General features: G+C 35.9%; 1 non-coding gene across 1 annotated transcript; it reads left to right on the top strand.

The window, feature by feature from the left end:
- The first annotated feature begins 7,350 nt into the window (after positions 1-7,350).
- LOC128284953 (small nucleolar RNA R71) lies at positions 7,351-7,457 on the top strand. The gene has a single exon (XR_008275370.1). It is a non-coding gene; the product is annotated as a small nucleolar RNA R71 (small nucleolar RNA).
- The last annotated feature ends 700 nt before the right edge of the window (positions 7,458-8,157 follow it).

The following is an 8,157-nucleotide window of genomic DNA, read 5'->3' as shown; positions in this document are numbered from 1 at the left end:
CAATTGTATATGTAACTTTAACACATATTTATATTCGAATGTCTCACTGACACAAGGCGTATACATAAGGTGTCAACAAACATATAAATATATTTTAGTCGATTACTCAAGTTATGCACAACATGTATGTATATACACTCTCATATTCATTATTAAAAATGTTGCCGAATACTCATTTAATAATCAACTCATATATTCATACATGGACGATTTGAAGTTTCCTTTAACCAATTATATAATCGGCAATGGCTACAATAACTTATCAAGCCTTAGAAACTTCTTTAACCCTTTTAACTTCATCTTATTACCCCTAAAGTCCGAATGCACACATAACAAAATAAAATGCCAAAACGCCATTAACTAATAAAATCACACATACACAATTTATATACAAATTTCATCCTCACAATGTATATAATTCATTCGGCCATTCATCACTCACCTAACAAAACTTCATATCAAATTCCTATGATCGATCACACCTATACTTACATTCCAATATTCGTAATATTCAAAATCACATTCTAAATACAATAGTCATGAACAATGCCGAATCCTTAAGTGTTCAAACATAAATTCTTTTACTTAATTCAAAACATATAAACAACATTTGTTCAAGACATCAAACCTCTTTAATTTCGGCTATTACTAATATAAACATTCACAAATCATATTCTTAGGAAGACCGATTTCTTTCCATAACACATTCATCATCAATACTTAGATGAAACAACCAAAATCCCTTCCTTTATACCCTAGTCGAATGCTCCAATCATCCATCAAAATTACAAATTTTAGCATGGGCTAAGTAAGAACCATGATTATTTACCTAAAACAAGTTAAAATTTCACAATTTAACATAATATACTAACCTTTTTAATGACTCAAGTGACCAAAAATTCTTCCCTCCTTTGTTTCTTCTATTCGCCAAGTTGAACAACAAAGAAAGAACTTTGTTTTTCCTCCCTTTCTCTAGTCACGGCAATGGGGGTAAGGGGAGACAACTTTGGTTTCTCCTCCCACTCCCTCATATTTTATTATTCTTCCCACACATATTAGCATAAAATGTCTATAATATGTTTTACCCCATAGCATGGCCGCCACCATCTAGATTTTTGGCTAATTTGACATGCAAACCCTTCTTTTATACAACATGCATTAATAGGTCCTTATAGATTAACCTATCGCATTTCAAAAGTGTCACACATAAGTCCTATTACTAAATTCACATGCAATCGACTAAATCGAAGCTTAAAACTTTCACACATTCATATTCACATATTTTAGACAATAAATATCACATTCAAATAATTTGGTGACTCGGTTTAGCGGTCCCGAAACTGCTTTCCGACTAGGGTCATTTTAGGGCTGTCACAAATAAATTAATAATTTGACAAATGTATGGTGATAGTAAAGTACTAGTGTAATAAATCATATACGTACAATTGTAAAATACATATTAATTTACTTATTATTTAAGAAATAATAATTATTATTATTATTATTATGTTAATATAATAATATAATAAATTAAAGTAAAAATAAAAGATAAAAGAAACATAAAAAGAAACAAAACCATTCGAAAAATAGAGAAGGGAAAGAAAAAAAGAAAGAAAAAAGGGAAATAGGGAATTTGAAGTTTGGAGTTTAATTGGTAAGCTTAATTAAGTCCGCTTCTTTTAATTTTGATGTTTTAGAAGCTTTAGAATAAAGTTTTGTTGAATTTAAGTTGAAATTTTGAAAGTTAATAGATTTTTTACTAGGGTTTATGTTGAACAAATGATGGAATTGGGGGTTTATTTGATAGAAATTTTGATTGGAATTGAATAAAGGATTGAATTGTAAACTAAGTTATAAGTTTTGAGTTTTAGGGATTAAATTGAAATAAATTTGAAATTATGAAAATATGATAAAAATTAAATAGTTAGATGTGAGTTTGGCAAGAAATTGAGTAGCAAAAAGGTATGAATTGAGAAAGAAAAATATATAGGTTTAGTTGGGATTAAATTGGAATTAAAGTAAAAGTTAGATAAAAATTTCAGCATTTAAATTATGTTATGCTAATAATTGTGAAATTATGTTAATTGTTCGTAGCTAATATCGAGCCTGAAGCATCGGCCCAAAAAGGAAAAGGAAAGATCGTCGATGATTAAATTCGAAGAGAATTCTGGTTTGTGTCACTATAACTCAAGCTTTATAATTAATATGTGTTTAATTTAATATGAATGTGTGGTAAGTATTTTAAGGTAAGTATTTAATGAACTGATAAAATTTGTGATTGGGTATTAAAATTGAGATTGATACTGAACTGAATTATGGGATATTGAATATTGTTTTGAATACCGAATTGAACTGTGAAATTACTGAATAATGTTACGTATATTGCATTGAATTGTAAAATTTCTAATGAAGTGAATTACTGTATTACTGTGAAAATTGATCAAAATAATAAATTATAATTAATATTGAATCGAAATGAAAATTATATTGAAAAATGATTTAAATACCCTATTAACTAGTCGGGCTAGTCAGATATAGTTGGCATGCCATAGGATATGGAAGAGTACGGGTTTTTGCCGGCTTACTGATCAGGCACTTATGTGCCAACTACTGTTATTGTTACCGTTACTGTTATGGATTCGACACTTTGTGTGTCAAATCATTATCATTCTTATTACGGATTCAGCACTTTGTGTGTTGAATACTATTATCATTCTTGCCATTCGCTATCACATTCTTGATTCTTGATTAGGTATCAGTGTGTTAAGGCACATTGTGCCGCTTGGTGTATTGGTTGGAATCCGTGTATCCGCCGAGTCTGAGTCAAGTTAATAGGGACAAATGAAATAAATCTACTGATAAAACTAAATTTGAATGATATAACATATGTGAAAGTTGAGAATTGAAATAAAGAAATAAGAATGATATATATATAATCAAATGATAACATAAAAAGATTAAATTATTCATTAAGTGATGATAATTGTAATGTTAAAGTATGTGTGTGATTTAATGTATTTAATTATAAACTGAATTATAGTGGTACCACTGAGTATATGCATATTTGGCGTACGGTTTGTTTCCATGCGCAGGTTAAGTAAAGATAGAACGTTGAATCAGCATCTCAGGCCGATCCTGAATTCATTAAGGTAAAGTGTGTTAATTATTGGTAATGGCATGTACGTATGTCATTTTGAAATTGTAAATGTAAGGATGAAATAAATAAATTTAGGTTTGGTTATGGTATAAAATAGGATTTGACTAATTTGGTATGAATTTGAATTTTTGTGAGACAATGTCCGATTAATTTCGGAATTCCCTATTCTGAATTGAGAAAATCATTAAAAATTGTATAAAAATAATTATGGGCTATAATTTATATGCTTAGAATCTTTAATTAGTCTATTTTCAAGATAAATAAACGGGAACATCATCCGAGTCCTTTGCTATGAGATAATTAAATTTTAGTAAAGAAAGGTCAAAGCTGTCAAACAGTAGACTAGGGGTAACTTTGAGGAATAAACAGTACTAATTGGCTAAACAAAAAATTCTGAAAATTTTATGGTATAAAGGTATATGAGTCTATTTTCAAGAAAAATTAATGGAACTTAATTTGGAGTTTCGTAGCTCCAGATATAAATATTTTAGTGACTATTGTTCAAGAGGACATCTTTGACATGAACAGAAGAAAATAATGAAATTGTGTGTAATTATTCTGTAAACTCCGGTAATGCTCCATAACCCTCTTCTGGTAACGGTTTAGGGTTAGAGGGTGTTACAACGTAGGGGCCAATGGAGATGACCCCCTTCCGATGTCGCTCCATCTGGTGCTGAATCGCAAAGGCAATGAAATATGCAAGGTCGATGACGTCCCTGTACGACATGCGCCATAAAAAGTAGGCGTCGTAAGTGTTGACGACGCTAGTGCTCTCTCGCCTTCTTGTAATCGTGTAAGCCAAAATGGCGTGTAGGTACCTCAGGGATGGTGGGAGAACTGATGCCTTGGAGAGGCTAGAATTGTATGAGGCTGTGTCAGGGGCCAAAGTGTGCCAGCACTTCGAGAGAGAGAAATGTATGTGGTGAGTGAGAGCATCTAAGTCATCCTCTTCCTTAAACTCCTCCATATATAAGCCTAGTGCATCACCGAACTCTAAGACGCTTAGCTAGTGGACTAACCCGCCTAGGCGAAACTGGACGGTGCCGGGATCATCGTAATTTGTCATTACGGTCTAAAGACGGAACGTTGAGCATAGTTCCATCGTGAGCTCGAAGTATGTTGGTTCGATGATCCCAAAGAACAGCTCCCTAGGGTCGGTGGTTAGGAGGGCCCGAATCGCATCAGCCATCTAAACTTGTTCTAAGGCAGCCCAGTCGATGCAGAGGCCCGCAATTAAGGGTCAGGCCTGAAGTATTTGGAAAAGCTCTTCTTGGGGCCCTAGAGGGAACTGCAGGAGAGGGTGACAAAGTGGTTGGACCCGCGGAAGATGACGCTTCCTTCCTTTTCTTCGAAGCAGGTACGACGATTTTCTTTCCTCGTGAAGACGACATTAAAAGCCTGTAATATAAAGAATAATAATAATAGGTAAACAAATTCGAAGAAGTAAAAGGCATGAATTTGAACTAACTATTTCAGCCAAGACTACTAATATGAAGCAAACTCAACCATAATAACAATGAGAATAAGAATAGAAATGTAATGGGTATGATGTTTTCCTAATCTCAATTTAACATGGAATGTATGATAACTAACCTAGGAATGCAAATTAAATGATAGAAAAATGAAAAATAGTTCAAAAGATATGAAGATTATGCGGATAATAAGCATTAGAAATAAGTAAAATAGAAGTGAAAGGAGTAAACAAACGCTAAGGGAAAGAGATTAAGCGTCAAAAATGAAGTGGGAAGCGGCGCACGAGCGTGGCAAGGAGGCCGTGTGGAGTTGCAGCGACTAGGGTTAGGGTTTTTGAATAAGGAAGAAATTGAATAGTGCAGGGTATTTATAGATTTTGGGCCACACGGCCAGGGCACACGCCCGTGTTCCCCAATTTTAGCCCGTGTGATTCACGAATTTCGAATTTGGGCGCGTCTAACATTTAGTACACGCCCATGTTCCTTGGGCGTGTGGGTGCATACAGCCGTGTCGCACAGTCGTGTCTGGTGTTGTTCACTTTTCCCACGCCCGTGTGTGAAATCCCCACGCTGGTGTCAATCTAACAGGTTTGACCACGAGTGTTAGACACGGGCGTGTCACACGCCCGTGCTGTTTTAACAGGTTCACCTACGATTCTTCTACACGGGCGTGTCGTACCCCCGTGTTGTTTTGGCAGTCTCGACCACGGTCATGTCGCACGGCCGTGGCATTTTACCGTAGCCTATGTTTGGGGAAATCTTTGCCCTATTTTCACACAGCCCTAAGCACGCCCGTGCTCGTGGCTGTGTCCCTGTGAAAAACCTGTATTCAAGAGCTCCGTTAGTAAGTTAGATGTTGAAGACTAAATTTTTAAAGAAGTTAATACAGTTAGTGCTCGGGTTGCCTCCTGAGATGTGCTTATTTATAGTCTAAGCTTGACTTACCTCTCTGTTGAATAATCATGGTGGTTTGAGGAGTTTATACTCCTCATTCTTGTCATCAATCTCATCAAAATAAGGTTTTAAACGGGTGTTGTTTACCTTAAAAGTGCTGAACTTGGGGTGCGTTACCTCGACCGTACCGAATGGAAAGATACTAAGTACCGTAAGAGGGATTTCTTCATTTGGTGTGGTAGCGACAATGTGGGAATCTGCGGCATCTAGTAAGACTCTATCTCCAATCTTAAGTTGATTTGGAAAGGTATTGAGCTCGTTCTGTCGTAGATTCGGTTTGTCGGGTGTTCTTGGTTTATGCATCTGCCATTCATCGAGTTCCTCGATTTGTAATCTTCGATCTTCATAAACAGGTCCTCTACTATTTCTTGAGAATGACTCGTGTGCTTCCTTCAAACTCATTTCCTGTAATATAGGTTGTACCATATTGTCAGTTCTAGGAGAATGGGCTAAACGATCACCTTCAATTCCCGATGTGTTGCCAGAATTGCGAGCTTGAACGGTGATTGTTTCGTCTCCCACACATAGTGTGAGTTCACCTGTGCCAACATCAATAATAGTTTTAGCAGTTGCTAAAAAGGGCCTTCCCAGAATTAAAGGAGTGTTGTTATCCTCCTCTATATCTAGAATAATAAAGTCAACGGGAAACATAAATTTATCGATTTTAACTAGTACATCTTCAATAATACCCCTGGGGAACCTTATAGTTTTATCTGCTAATTGAATGCTCATCCTAGTTTGTTTGGGTTTCCCGAGATCTAATTGCTTAAACATTTTGTAGGGCATGACGTTAATACTAGCCCCTAAATCAGCTAATGCATTATTAACATCTAAACTACCAATTAAACAAGGAATTGTAAAACTCCCTGGATCTTTCCTTGTCGCGTTGGGGTATGGCACACGAGGTTTATATTCGACATTCACCATTTTGTTTTTATTGTTATCTGCCTCACCTTGACCTTTGCTTACCACAGTTTCTTGCCTCGATTCTGGTTCAGGCTCAACAACTCATTCTTCATCTTGAATATTAATTGCTTTGAACTGTTCCCTTGGGTTGGGTTCAGTATTACTTGGCAAGCTACCTTGTGATCGTTCGGAAATTAGTTTGGAAAGCTAGCCTATCTGAGTTTTGAGCCCTTGGATCGACGTTTGTTGATTTTTAAGTGCTGTCTCGGTGTTCTGAAAATGGGTTTCTGACACGATATAAACTTTGAGAGCATCTCTTCAAGGTTCGACTTCTTTTCCTGTTGGTAGGATGGTTGTTGGTAGCCTGGAGGTGGTTGTGGTCTTTGATTTCCTTGACCGCTCCACGAGAAATTCAGGTGGTTCCTCCAACCTGCATTGTAAGTGTTACTATATGGATTGTTTTGAGGTCGAGGATTATTACCCGTGTAGTTTAATTGCTCGTTATCCATGTTGTGGCCATAAGGTTGGTATTCCGAATGGCTTGTTCCACCTCCACTTGCTTCGCACTGCATTACTGGGTGAACTTGTGAAGCACTAAGAAAACCATTAATCTTTTCATTTAAGAGTTTTACCTGATTAGAGAGCATAGTGACCGAATCAACGTTATAAACGCCGGCTATTTTTGTTGCTTTTGTCCTCATGACTTGCCACTGATAGTTATTCAGTGACATCTCCTCTATAAACTCATAAGCATCTTCAAGTGTTTTATTATTGATAGTTCCGCCAACAGCTGCGTCAACCATTTGTCGAGTTGAAGGATTCAGGCCATTATGGAATGTTTGAACCTGTAACAAAAGAGGTAACGCATGGTGAGGGAACCTTTTCAAAAGGTCCTTGTATCTCTCCCATGCATCATAGAGTGTTTCTAAATCCATCTACACAAAAGAAGAGATATCATTACGTAATTTAGCCATTTTAGCTTGCGAAAAATATTTTAGTAAAAATTTTTCGGTCATTTGTTCCCAAGTAGTAATTGACCCTCGTGGTAATGAGTTCAACCACTGTTTAGCTTTTCTCCTCAATGAAAAAGGGAATAATTGAAGATGAATGGCATCATCAGAGATACCATTAATTTTAAATGTATCACATAGTTCTAAGAAGTTGGCTAAATGAGCGTTGGGATCCTCATCCTGCAAACCATCAAACTGAACAAATTGCTGTATCATTTGAATAGTGTTAAGTTTTAATTCAAAAGTATTTACAGCTACAGCAGGTCTAACTATGCTCGATTCAGTTCCTGTTCAAGAAGGTTTAGCATAATTATACATAGTGCATGGAGCAGGATTTTGATTAACCGTAATTGCAAGAGGTAGCTGATTGCCTTGGTTTTCAGCCATCTCTTTGGTTGGGGGTTGAGTATCGTCTTCTTGCTCGTTCTCTGTGTATCTTAAGCTTCGCCTAACTTCTCTTTGATTTCTGCGAACTGTACGATCAATTTCTTCGTAAAAAATTAATGGTACTGACGGATTTCTTTTAGTCATAAAGTATAAAAACCTGCCAAGAGAAGGAAAAAGTAAATTAATAAATAATAATAATAAATTAAAGTGCACGAAAAATAAATGGCTAAAGTAATAAAAATTGAGTGTTCCTAATATTTTAGTTCCTCGG

This window comes from Gossypium arboreum, chromosome 11 (assembly GCF_025698485.1).
Source record: "Gossypium arboreum isolate Shixiya-1 chromosome 11, ASM2569848v2, whole genome shotgun sequence".
Classification (NCBI taxonomy): Eukaryota; Viridiplantae; Streptophyta; class Magnoliopsida; order Malvales; family Malvaceae; genus Gossypium; species Gossypium arboreum.
This window is presented reverse-complemented; position numbering and strand designations above follow the sequence as displayed.